The sequence below is a fragment of the Euprymna scolopes genome, chromosome 46, assembly GCF_053919585.1.
Source record: "Euprymna scolopes isolate OS-2025 chromosome 46, ASM5391958v1, whole genome shotgun sequence".
Lineage (NCBI taxonomy): Eukaryota > Metazoa > Mollusca > Cephalopoda > Sepiida > Sepiolidae > Euprymna > Euprymna scolopes.
The window spans coordinates 53524824-53539556 of record NC_136527.1 but is presented as its reverse complement, the minus strand read 5'-3'; the positions used below and the strand labels follow the sequence as shown (position 1 = coordinate 53539556).

The 14733-nt window shown below is 33.6% G+C and overlaps 1 long non-coding RNA gene across 1 annotated transcript; it reads left to right on the top strand.

The window, feature by feature from the left end:
- Positions 1 to 1930: 1930 nt before the first annotated feature.
- Positions 1931 to 14518, top strand: LOC145270924 (uncharacterized). The gene is made up of 3 exons (XR_013865620.1): positions 1931 to 2023; positions 7593 to 8043; positions 11592 to 14518. It is a non-coding gene; the product is annotated as an uncharacterized LOC145270924 (long non-coding RNA).
- The last annotated feature ends 215 nt before the right edge of the window (positions 14519 to 14733 follow it).

Here is a 14733-nt window from a genome sequence, read left to right as displayed (position 1 = left end):
TTCGAAATTTGTGGGTTAAGCGTTTGGTGGTTGACAAAAATGTTTAATTTCTTAGCGGATTGCTGTTCGTCCTGTTGATATAGTTATACTTTTTTTTTTTTTTTTTTTTTTTTTAATGGTTGGGAACCCGGAGGTTTATTTGGTTAATGACGGTCTTAATTAGAGCTGGTAGGATGTTTGTAGGTGTGTGTGCATGCCTCGTTCAACCTCATCCATTTCATTTAAATAAAGGGGTCACCATATTTGTAGGGGACTAGGATATATATAAATACCCCAATCCCGTTACAAGAGAATAATGAAACGAATGAGGAATTGAAGGAAACAAAGGCTCAGTTAATGGATAAGATAAACGTTGTTTATTTGCTATTGAAAGAAATGAATGTTTTAGTTATGATGTGTCCGAGCGTATGTAACCAATGCTCGTTGCAGGACTGGTGTTGTAGCAAAAAGGAGGAGATGTGTTTTCACCTCAAGTTCGGGTTACTATTGCTTGTTCCCGCGAGGGAAAAGAAACAAATGTTGTAGGAAATTTGAGAATGGTAGTTCAGCTTGTGTATGCATTGATCAGGAGTGACTTTTGTAGGGTATTATAATTAAACAAAGCGTACTTATCTTTTCAGACGACGGGGGGGGGTGGTAAGTGGCGGCCAGTTGTGGTACTTCGGTGATATGTATCAGGCTTTTAACTGGAGAGCAACGACTACATTTATCACCCTAGCAGCGCGGAGTTTTTTTCTCCTGTATTTTCTTCTTCTTTTTTTGTAGGTCCGGTGGAAGAATGTCCGTGCGTTCACTGACACAGCTGGGCGAAACTCTTTCCTTCTTTTCTTCTTCTTTCTGGTCCCCTCCTTTTATAGTCGTAAACCGGCTCCCAGCGGCTGTCATATTTTAGGCCTTTATTTTCGGCGGGGAGCTCTGCCATTGGTTCATAATTCTTTTTATGGTTTCTTATTTTTCTTTTTCCAAACGGAAGCGATGCGTGGAGCCATGTGCAAACGAAGATTTTTTTACTTTGTCTCTTATGCTGGAGACGTTAGCATCCGGTTGGCATGTTCCCACAATTTTGCCAATCTTGTCCATAGGAAAATGTCGGATTATTCATGTATATAATCAGAAATTAACGATAAAGTTTTGTTTTTTAAGAAAAATGAAAATAAATTTCGAAATCGATTAAAATAAAAGTATTGTTTAATTATCAAATAGTAAAGTTTTTCTATGAAATATATACACACACATCTGTCTGTCTATCTATCTATCTATCTATCTATACATATACATATACATATATATATATATATATATATATATATATATATATATATATATATATATATATAGAGAGAGAGAGAGAGAGAGAGAGAGAGAGAGAGAGAGAAAGAGAAAGAGAGAAAGATGTTGTTTGTTTTTGTTTTAGCGATACGTTTTTGAATGAATTCAATTATTTACGAAAGTGCATATATATTTATAACTTTACTGTTTTGTTAAATAAGCCACTTTTTATTTAATATATATATATATATATATATATATATATATATATATATATATATATATATATATATATATATATATATATATATATAATGAAAGCGATTTCGAACTTTATTTTCACTTTTAAAATATTTGTTCCATCAGAAAATGGACGAATATTTTAAAAGTGAAAATTAGGTTCGAAATCGATTTCATTACAAATAGCTTACTTACAAAACAGTAAAGTTCCAAGATTAACTGTTAAATCGTCTTTTTAATATTTTTTTTTAAATACAAATAAATTATAGTAATTATAAAAGTGTGTGGATTTTTTTAACATCTATTTTGTATGAATTATGTCCCTTAGTTTAGCCCCTTCAACAGTTCTCTCCCTTGACCGACATTTTTTTCTTATAGAGTTTCCCCTGACTCGACACCGGCAGCTCGACCGGTGTTTTTTCTTTAAGTGTAATTGTAGACAGCAGCCTTTTTAGCTCCCATATGTCTTTATCTTTTATCTTCTGTTGTCCTTCGTTATTTTAAGTCATCTCCGGTAAGAAACATTATATATCTCCTTCTTTTTAATATTGTTAACGTTTTTTATTATTTCATCTTAACTACTAACTTTGTTTATTTTCTTTACCCACAAGTCCGGCCCCCTTACTTCTAGTTGTGTTGTTCATTTCTTTACGAAAACGACTCCCCATTCAGCCTTTTATAACTTCTCGTTTTGTGTGTGCGTTTTTCTCTCACTTTTTTCTTTTTCTTTTTTTTTTTTTGACGTGTTAATTAGCATACGACTTCCTGATTCTTATCTTTTGTCTTTGTGTTCTTAACAATATTTTTGTTTGTTTGCTTTTCTTTCATTGTTTTTGTTTTTACCGTATCTACTCTCAATATGAGTGCGTTAATCAAAAAGGTTAAAAATATAAACAAATCAAACTTACTAGGGAAGATAATAACTTCCGGTGAATGCCGGAAAAATATCCAGTAAATAAAACGTCGTTTAGTAAATCGTTATTTGTATATAAAACTAAATATTTTATCGTGGCTTATTTATTTATATTTTTTATCATTTCATTTAACTTAATATGAAAATGGATAATAAACTTTAAAATACCAATTATTAAATGGAATTTATTATTTCCTTTTCTTTAAAAACTCAGTTTTATTTTTATGGATACATGTGTCCAGTGACATCGATATGATGACTAAAATCGCAAATTATTGTCTTTTTAAATTAAAAAAAAAACGCATGAATTTCTGTTTGCTTTTTTTATATAAAAAATAAAACATTGTAGATGTTAACAATTAAAAATATTTTTAATATTTCAGGAACATTACGATAAGCAGTATTCATTCAATATTTGAAAAAAATAATATTAAAAAAATATTTAATGTGGTTTTAATGATAACAATTACCACAAAAATTTCGATTGCATGGTTTAATGACTGTTTTTCTCTAAAAAAAAATTCAACTTCATTTCAAGCCACGTGTGACACTCTGTTAATAAAGATCAGTAATCTTAAACTTCATGCTATTCTCACGAGATCCTCATTTAGCCAAGCGTACATAATGAACACGCGTGACAAGAAAACATTTACGTTTGAACGATTTGAATTAATATTCCTAACACGTAAATAAATGTTGTTATTTGACATTAATACATTGATTTCGAGTTCTTTTTCAAGTGTCGTTATTTTCCGAAGTTATTTCTCTTTTTTTTTTTTTTTTTTCTTTTTTTTACAAAGGCATCACCACATTATCAAGGCCCAGAGGCCACTCAAGGATAAGGGTTAAAGAGTGTACAGTAGAAATTGGTCAATATAGTAATCATTAGTAATGAAAATTTGGTAAATTTAATAACTTATATGGAACGGCTCATCAAGAACTTATTTGCTTTAGACTTGAACACATCCATATTGTAGTCAGCCGGAAAGCAGGAAAACGGAAGACAATTCCACAGGCGTGCAGTTCTAAGAAAGAAGCTTTGTTCATGGAATCTACGTTTAGGTTTAGGCACAGATAAAGAGTGGGGGAAATTATTGATAGTGTTTACAGCTAGACGAGTGTTTCTTGTGAAAGTTTGGCGAGGGGGGACCATAGATTGAAGCTCAGTTGAACACTTTCCATGAAAATAACGATACATCAGAGACAAACTCGCAACATCTCTTCTGTGAGATAGAGGTTGCAAGGAGGAGAAAAGGACATCTCCTACGAGGCTACGAAGTCTATTTTGAACTCTATCAAGGCAGGACAAGTACTTTCTAGCAGCTCCTGCCCAGATGTGGCAACAGTATTCCATCCTTGGACGTACCTGGCTCTTATATAGGTAGAGAATAGCATCAGCAGTGAGATATCTACTGGATCGATAGAAAGATCCCACCATTTTTCCAGCGGCCTTGGCAACAGATTTGATATACGTGTTCCATTTAAGATCAGGAGTAATGGTCAAGCCCAGAAGCTTGTCAAAACTTGAGGCCTCCTGAAGACGAGAGCCATTCATTTCAATTGATGACAAATGTGGATTAGAATGTTGATGATGTAAAGAGAGAAGCTTGGTTTTAGATGCATTAAAAGTAACCAGCCACTCCTTTCCCCATTGTACTGCGTGCTCAAGATCAGAGGAGAGAGAATTGGAGAGAACTTGGTCGTTTACTGTCTTAGATGTGCTACCATAAATGGTAGTGTCGTCAGCATAAATGTCTACAAATGATGTAAGGATATGGTTTGGAAGATCATTAATGTAGATCAGGAAAAGAGTTGGGCCAAGGATGGATCCCTGAGGGACACCGGCATTAATACTGTGAGCTTCTGATTTTTGCCCATCAACTACTACTCTTATGAACCTATCAGAAAGAAATGATTTAATAATTGAGAAGACTTTTCCAGCTATACCATAGCTAGCGATCTTATGAAGTAGACCTTTATGCCATACCCTATCAAAGGCTTTAGATATGTCAAGAGCAATTGCCCTAGAAAGATTGCCACCGTCGAGAGATTTGCTAATCCTATGCGATATAACTGTAAGGACATCTGCTGTAGATCTAGCAGAACGGAAACCATATTGAGTGTCACTAAGAAGGTTATTTTTGTTGAGATGTTTGATTACTTCTGTATTTAACACAGATTCTAGCAACTTACTCATGACGCACAGGAGACTTATTGGCCTGTACTGAGAGGGGGATGAGCGATCACCTGAATTCTTAAATACAGGGCATACTGATGAGATTTTCCAGGGAGATGGGAAACTATTCTCCTTAAGACAACGTTTAAACAGTTTTGTAAGTATGGGCGCTAATTCAGGTTGAAGTTTTTTGAGTACTATAATTGGAATACCATCAGAGCCAGTTGCTTTACTCGAATCAAGGTTTTTGATTAGCTTCGCAACATCACGTACAGATATACGTATATCACATAGCGTGTTTTCTGATACAGGAGGAAATATTGAGGGTTGGCGGTCTTGGTCGCAAAGGGTAGAATTAGCTGCAAAGTTCTTGACAAAGAGTTTGGCTTTGTCTGATGCTGACGAGATTACCTCAGGTCCATTGATAATAGTTGGGATGGAGCACACGCTTCTGTTCAGGATTCTGTTTGCTATTTGCCAAAACTGGTGGGAACCAAGCCGCTGCTCAGCTACTTTAAACTTAACAGATTGAGCATACAACACTCTTGCGTTCCTTATTACTTTCTTACAATGGTTGCTGGCAGTCCTGAAAACGGCTTTAGTTTCCATACATCTATTACGTTTGAAGCAGTGGAAAAAGTGATTTCTGTGCGCAATGGCAGCAGCACATTCTGGAGAGAACCATGGCTGGCTGTTAGGTTTTTGCTGAAACTTTTTAGAGGGTATGAAATGGTCAATACCTACAATTAACCATTCAGTTAGGTCTAATACTATAGAGGACACATCCTTTTTAAACATGGAATGCAGAGGTAGATCAGATATAAATGTACGGAAGCTATCCCAGTCAGCCTTAGTGTATCGATATACTGTACGATGAAAAGGTACGTCTGGGGACTTATTACATTTCATTTTTATCTTAATTGATACAACAGAGTGGTCGGAAGATCCAAGAGGCGACAGAACAGAAACTGAACATAGTTCAGGGCAAGTTGTGAGAAAAAGGTCTAGTAGGCTCGCATACTGGCCGTCATTATCGGGCACACGGGTAGGTTCCTGAACAATCTGAGTGAGGTCATAGGCAATGGAGAAATCATGACAGAACCTCCCCTCATCATCGGTCTTGTTTGAGTGGGTCAACCATTCGACGTTGTGAACATTGAAGTCTCCACATACGTGAATGTTAGCTGAAGGATAAGTAGAAAGGACTTGGTCAATTTTCTCAGATATGCTTTGAAAGATAGTAACTCCGCTGTTGTGGGGCGATAGAGAGTAAATATAAATGCAGTAGTGTGAGCTAAAGCAACCCGGAAGCACATATAGGGTAAGTTAGGATCTTCCCTGGAGATGTCCCTCCCACATGGAAAGCTATCTTTAATATAGGCACATATTCCATGCCCATGGCGATCTTGGGGGTCAGATTTAGAAGTTAAGTTAGAGTATCCTGAAATTGCAAACTCATCTAGGGAAATAGCCTGTCCAATGCCAGTTTCACTTAAAAATAAAAGGTCTGGTTTAGTCTCCTGTAATTGGGTTTCAACCTCTGGAAGGTTAGAACGAAGACCCCTGATGTTGGAGAAGGAGACATGGTAGTAGGGGTCTACGTTGGAAGTTGGAGAACCGGGTTTAATCGTGTATTTTTTCTTGAAACTTGTCATGATGAAATTTTGGAATTTGTGGACTAGGTCGACAGATTTACTTAGAGCAGGACAGAGAGGGGAAATTAAGAGAGAAAAAGAAACGAAGAATTTTTTTTTTTTATTTGTAGCTAATGATAAGGTAAAGCCGTAACAATTACCCACTAGTATGGCATCGAGAGGCCCCACCAGAAGCTACTGCATGGTCCAGAATCCATTCACCAAATGGCAATACAGCAGCCCCAGTACTTTGCACCTGCTGATAGGACAGCCTCCTTAGTGGTTAATCCAAGGTTCGGGTCCCTGACTATCAGGCGGATAACGTCAGCCCAGACAAAACGTTTACCTCCAGCACCCTTACTAGTGACATGGCTACAAGGATAGACATAGAAACAGAAAATTTCCGCCATCTCAGCCAACTGTTCGCAAAAATACTGCCAACCTAGAAAACAGCTATTTTTATTTTATGTTTGTGAGGATGTGCCTTGGTGGAAACCTTCTATTAATCTGTGATCTTGTTAAATTTACTTTTAACGGTTTTGCAGATACTCTACTACCTTTGATTTCAAGAGATTCCTGCACTTGCAACCTTGGTCCTAAAAATTGATAGATGCTGATTATGAATGTGTGAACAAAGAGTCACACACGTAGAAGTTAACTTTAGACTTTAATCTTTCAAAACACATTGAAGAGATAATCGGAAATACATAAAAATATGATAAGTCGGCTTTCTAAACTATGTTCACCTGTTATCAGTTTCCGCCATTAAATTGCATGTGCCACGAATTAGAGAATTAATGAAGATGAAGCTTGTACTCTTTTCTTTTCTTTCTCATGTAAATATTAAAATGTTAAATAAAATAATATTAATTTTATCCGTGATGATATTCACCATATACATCGGCTCTATTTTGAAATGATTTTTTTTTTAATTTTCCTCTTTAATTTTATTTTCTGCGAACTTGCTCTTCCGTTCATCATCTTGAATGTTAACTTGAGTTTGTAAAGTCAATCACATTTGAAAAATCGTTTCCTTTATAAAAGCAGATAAAGTTAATCGAAAGCAGATTATAAAACAAAAACGTAAGTATTACTACATGAATTTAGTATCGATTTGTGCGCATTTTTAGAATACGTTAAAATTGTAAGGGAGATAACTACTTTTACCAAACGAATAATCCTAATGAAAATGTTGATTTATCATTGAACACTTTTTGATGTCGATTGCTTTTTTAATATTGACTTAAACATAAAAAAACTTTTCGTCTTTTACCAAAAAAAAATAATTTTATAAATTTTATGTATTTTTAATTGTTTCATGAGTTTAAAGTAAAAAGTTTTATTTTTTCATTTTTTTCAGCGGATTATTTTATAGTTTTTCAGGTGTGCTAAAAACGAATATATACTTCAAAAGTGACGCAGAAAATTACTTTTCATGAGGAAATTACTTTTTCAAAAGGTGGGAATCAGTTTTTTTCGAAAATTCTCCAACAACAATAAAGTAGGCAGATCAGAGTTGGGCTGGGGACAACCTTTGCAAAATTTTGCAGGATCGCAACCCCAGCTCTGATCAGAACTCAAGAAACACGAGGCTAGGAGACCAACCTGTGCGTCTGTACTCTTATTATCGGCAATAAATAATGTCCACTGAAAGTTTCCGTCATCTAAGCAGACCCTGTCCCAATCCTTTAAATAGTTAGTAACAGTCATTCATATGCAAACACTTCCATCAGAAGCAGCAGCAGCAGTAGATCTAAGCACGAGTCAAACGTCACCGGTTTTTAGTCCGATCATCAACCTCCTCAAGTCAGGTGAGTTTAACTTTTTTTTCTCACATTTTCTATATAAATTTAATGTAAAATAAGAAACCACTTTCTGGCCACATGGTGATAACTTTTTTATTTATTTTGTTGGCCTTTTCACCTTAACTTTAATATTACAACTTCTTTAGGTTTTCGAATATCGCATTTAAATTTGCTGCAAACGAAAATGGTCACTACTGATAACATGAGGAAGTACACGTATTTTTATACAGATTATACTTTATTTTTGTTTTTTAATATCCTTGTGTCTTTATTGACAGAGGAAATCAGAAAAGAAAACGAAAAATATTTTTCGCCCCAAAACAAAGGAAAAAATTGACCCATTCCCTAGGTGGCCATAAAGTGGGTGCTCATTTACGTTTAATTCATATTTAAATCAGATCCTTCACTCTTTGAAAAAGTAAATTTTTAATATCATGAAAACTATTTCTCTGCACCATTTTTTTAAGTACATATTCGTTTTCAGCATTCTCCAAAAAATTGATAAAAGTCGTCATTGTAAAGGATTGCGGGCGGTGGTTGGAAAGATCATTAAACGAAGCAACAAACCTTTAAAACATAATCATGACTCTTAAACAAATTACAATATTACGTTTTTAAAGTTTTTAGATTAGGAATGATTCATTGTATTATTTAGATTATTAAGACTACTGTTCTCATCTTGAGTGTTATTTATTATGCAAACATTGTAAAAATAACACTTGTTGAATATTTACTTACTGGATTGTGATCGTACATGCAGTAATCTGCACAGCTTACACAACAAATATTCAAATTCACTGGGATTTTGGTTTCGAATCTTACTGATCATTTATAGAGATGAGAGTATGTAATGAAGCTCTTGCACTCGAACCATGCATTTAAAAAAAAAACTCGCACCTGCACATAATCTGATACCATCGCAGGAACAAATTTAGAAGGAAAGACATAAAATATGATTATTTTAGGTGAATACACAAGCATTTAATCCAGTGATTTCCAACAACGCTCTTGACTATGTTTAAAAATATATCACTTGCATGTTTTACATCTCTGTCAGAAATGCCCTTTTTGTATTTGTCATTTTCCTCACCTGCGTTACAACTGCATATGAGTCAAAATACGTTTGATTGCTGTCTTTTCTCATCGTGTCCTTTTTTCTGCTTTTTTCTCTTCTTCTTCCTATGACATCAGCATATGCACACTTGCTTTATTTGCATATGTGCTAAGGCGGCAGCTGCTTATATTTTCAGTAGTCAGCAAACCTACGGCTGCTACTGATTTTCTCTCAGTAGCACAAAGTACGTTATATTACAAGAACATGTGTTTTTGTATAGCTGAATTATATATGCAGCATTTAAATAAAATCTGAGTATTATATCTCTAATATCTTTCATAATTTATTTCAGCTGGTAAGATCCTTCTGGAAATTTGCTTTATCCAGGGATTTTGAAAGTTGTTTAAAAACTGAGATTATTTTAGTTTTTCAATAAGTGGGATTCATTATTAATTTTTCTTGGTGTTGGATTGTATTTTTCATTGTTAATTCTTCTTGTTATTTATTACTACTGCTGTTACTCCCACTTTGCTATTGTTATGGACTTTTATTTTTCTTCTGTTTATGACTGAAAAATCCCCTACAATCATATGAAACTAACAAAAATTCCTTCTTTTCTCTACCTGCATATGTAAAAGGGCTTTGTCTATATATGAAGAAGAAGAGAGAGAAAAGACGATTAAGGATATGCAATAAAAAAATTGACACACACTGTGGATTATTCTACCACTGACATGCGTCAAATAGTTAACCTTTCTACCACTGACAATATCAATACTGACAAACAGACCCCATCGTTCTATGCGTTTGTTATGAGCTGTCATGTGTTGCTTTGTGTGCATATTCAACACACGACATCCCTCCCCTCTCTATTTTGCAAAAAAAAACTATTTACATATATATTTTTTACATTACCTGTCTGTCTCAACGCTCTCGAGTGTCTCATCAATTCACCCTTCTTTTTGTCACAATCTAACAAAACAATTATTGCAATACAAAACAAATATAATAACGAAACTGTCCAACAATCAGAATCAGTATAATATATATATATATATATATATATATATATATATATATATATATATATATATATATATATATATATATCTTTTTAAAATCAACAAAACAAAATAATCAACAACAAACATCGTACAACATTTAAAATCAGTGTCGAATGTATTCCATAGGTCACTTATCCTTTCAGTATGATATGTGCATTTTATTTTTTCATTTTTGTTTTTATTTTTTTATTTACATTAACATAACAATATTTTTTTCTTTCATTTTTGTCTTTATGGAATGAAGTATAAATTATAGATGGAGAAGAACGGTGAAGATCAAGCTGGCTTTAGAATCCAGTGCCTAAATATAATATATAGTAATAAATAGTGATAACATCTAAAAACAAATAAATTCCTACTCGTATTGTCTGCTAGAATCTGTGCTGCTATGGTTAGAGTACTTGGTAAAATTCAGTTGTAAGTTACATACTCCTGAACGTTGAAGTTTCAATCCTCATTGAGACGGAAAATAGGATTTAAAATTATCTAATGGCATCCTTTGTTTAAAACATGAGAGTAGCATGCTCTTGTGTTGTTCACAATGACTGGAACGATCGCCAAACAACAAACTCTTCCAAATTATACTTAAAAAACCCTACTAAATCCCAGAAAATCCTACAACGAAGTAGCCTTATCACATAACCGGATAGGAGGCACCTACATAACTCATTCTACATACTAAAAAGTGAAGAACCTCTCAACAGTATACCATGTCACAAACCTTATACAGTGAAACACCTTTTACTTGATTGCTATGACCTCACACAAATCCGTCAACACTACTACAAGGCAACAAACTTAAAAGAACTCTTCAAAAAAGAAAGCCCCAAAACTTTTCTAAATTTCCTAAAAAGAGCAAACCTTTACCATAAAATATAAACGCCATAAAATAACAAACTGTTCCAAAATATTACCCGAATATACCCAGCGAAAATCGACTTGGAAAAAAATTTGAAACCGTATTAAATGACCCAAAGAATGTTGATAGACTTCAGAAGTATCAAATAATTTAAAATGATATATACAGCATTAATTGACCCCAAAAAAGTCGATATGCTGGTTAAACAAACAAATAAACACCAGAATTTGTATAGAGTTGTGCGTTCAAGAGAAAGATTCCAAGTTCAACAAAATACACCTGAATGAGATCGGAGGTAACATAGAAACGTTGTGAAAATAACACCCAAGATGAAAATAGTGTTCTGAAGAATCAAAATAAAATGATTAATCAATCTTCATCTCTAAAAATAAAGAATGTAAAAAAGTTAGTTAAATATTTGAAAATAGAAACAAATTAACCAACCAGTATTGATTAAAACTATACACGTTTTGTTTTGAATTTCATTAATAATAAATTTATATTTATGAAAATTAACATAAAAAATTCAATTTCACGAAATGAAATGTATTTTTTAAAATGTATTTTATATTTCCAGAATTTGTGCAATGAAAACAACTTCATTAAAGCATCATAAGGAAATTTCGTCATTGGAATTTATCACACTATCCATTGCATAAAATTTTTGTGGAATTAGATGCAAGCAAACATGGGAGACAACCCTCATTCTTGTGAAGTATGTGGGTATTCATTTGCATGGAAGTCACATTTATTTTCTCATATGAAAACACATACGGGAGAGAAACCACATTCTTGTGAAGTATGTGGATCTTCTTTTGCACAGAAGATAACTTTGTTGAATCATATGAAAACACATACAGGAGAGAAACCACATTTTTGTGAAATATGTGGTTCTTCTTTTGCAAATAAGTCAACTTTGTTGTATCATACGAAAACACATACAGGAGAGAAACCATATCTTTGTGAAGTATGCGGTTCTTCATATGCACGGAAATCAAATTTGTTTAATCATATGAAAAAACATACAGGAGACAAAAAACATTCTTGTGAAATATGTAGTTATTCATTTGCACAGAAGTCAAATTTGTTGAATCATATGAAAACACATACGGGAGAGAAACCACATTCATGTGAAGTATGTGGTTCTTCTTTTGCTGAGAAGTCAAGTTTGTTGAGTCATATGAAAACACATACAGGAGAGAAACCACATTCTTGTGAAGTATGTGGTTTTTCTTTTGCATGGAAGTCAAATTTGTTGAGTCATATGAAAACACATACAGGAGAGAAACCACATTCTTGTGAAGTTTGTGGTTCTTCCTATGCATGGAAGTCAAGTTTGTTGAGTCATGTAAAAATACATACCGGAGAGAAACCACACACTTGTGACGTATGTGGTTGTTCTTTTGCATGGAAGACAAATTTATTGACTCATATGAGAACACATACGGGAGAGAAACCACATTTTTGTGAAGTATGTGGCTCCTCTTTTGCACAGAGGTCACATTTGTTGAGTCATATGAAAACACATACAGGAGGCAAGCCACATTCATGTAAAATTTGTAGTTCTTCTTTTGCACAGAAGTCAAACTTGTTAAGTCATATGAAAACACATACATTACCCTGACATAGTGATATGAGACTAGAAGGAGAATGTGGCAACCCTGGTTGAAATAAGCATCCTGTATGATGCTGACTCTAACAGAGCAGAGAGGGAGAAAATACCAAGGACCTATGTACGACATGAAAAGAAATTGGAATCTTAAGAAGGTATCAATCATAGCAGTCATTATAGAAGCAACCAGGCTAATGAAAAAGAATTTCAAAAATTGTCTGGCAAATATACCCCATGAACCAAGTGCAAAAGAAATACAAATGATTGCACTTAAAAGGACGGTTAGGATCGTAAAAACGATCTCTTGGTTAGAGTAACTAAAATCATGGGAGAATGTTTGGCATTCGGTAGAATGCCTCAACCCGAGGAAAATCAAAAGAAAAGAGACAAACCACATTCTTTTGAAGTACCTGGTTCCTTTTGACAGAGGTCAGATTTATTTCATCATATGCTAACACATATGGGAAACAATATCTGATGATCTTCCATAATAAGATGAAGGATCTCAGCATGACAAGTGTAGTTTGTGCAAGAGAGAAGTTAGTTTGAGCCATTTGACATTTGCTAGAGGATGGCTACTATACAATGAAATACAATGGATTGTGTAAATATATCCACATCATCTGTAAAATGTTGAATATTGAATGCTGTAACAAGTCCTGGGAACAACAGTTAGACATATAAACCATCGACTGTGACTCTACAATTTGGTTAAACAGAGTGAGAAAAAATATAACGAAATACCAGGGTTTTATGTACGACAGAAAAGAAACTGTAATCTTCAGAAAATCTATATTCCAGTAATTATAGGAGGAACTTAAATCAGACAAAAGAATTTTAAAAATATACCTGGTGAACCAAGTACAAGAGAGATTTGTATAAAAGGAACATTTGTTGTGTCATATGCAAAAATATATTGAATACAAAAGAACTTTAATAGAACATACAAATATCTATGTATCTCTTATAGAGTTCAAGTGTGAGCCCCAGGTAAGGACCCCTTTGATTTCTGAGTCTTTCGACTTATCAGATTAATTCGACACTGTTTTTAAAACTTCCAATTCAAAAAGTCAACATTCTGTTTTGAAAACTGTCATCTCCAAAAGTTACACTTTGTTTTCAAAATGTCCAAATCCACAACACACCCTGTTGTTAAAATTATTAACTCCACAAGTCGACATTTTGTTGTCAAAACTATTAACTCCACAAGTCGATATTTTGTTGTCAAAACTATTACATCCACAAGAAGACATTCTGTTGTAAAAACTATTAACTCCAAAACGTGACATTATGTTGTCAAATCGTCCGACTCCAAAACTCAACACTTTTCAAGTTTACTTGCACATATCTACAGGAGAGAAAATAATATGATCGTTTGATTTAGTTAATACTTTTCTTTAAATAAACACATTTTTTATTCTCATGTAAATCTTTAAAATGAAAGAACATACAACATTTATGCCGAGGTCACATCTTAACAGTTTTTATAAAATCAGCTTTAGACAAACATGCGAACAACCATTGTAGTTATTCTTTTTATTTTTTGTTACACAACCGACCCTTTGAAGCATGCACACATGCTAGCCAAGTAAATGTAAAGACATACAACTGTTAATGAATTGAATGTAAAATAAGAAACACTGAACATATTTTTTGTACAAACATGAACATATGCAATGATTTATATCTCTATTTTTTTACAGGGGGGCCACCACTATTAGTTATGTTGCAAATTACAACTCTGAACTAATTGTGGTTCCTGATTTACAAGTCTTTGAAATTAGTTAATTAAGAAATTGAGCCTTTGTGAGGATTTCACGTTTTAACAGTTTTTACATTTTTGTTTGCAATTTATTTTATATCAAGTATTTATGTCTAAATATCTACTTAAGATTTAAACCTTTTATCATTGTTGTTTTCATATATATGTTTATTGTGCATGATTTTTTTAAATCTGAGGAACGTTCAATAAGTAATGACCTTGACCCACTTCCGTTTGTCTAATCTTATAGAAATGTTACATATGCAATGATTTATATCTCTATGAGTTATGTTGCAAATTTTTTTTTTACATGGGGTCACCACTTATCAAGGCCTGGAATCCACT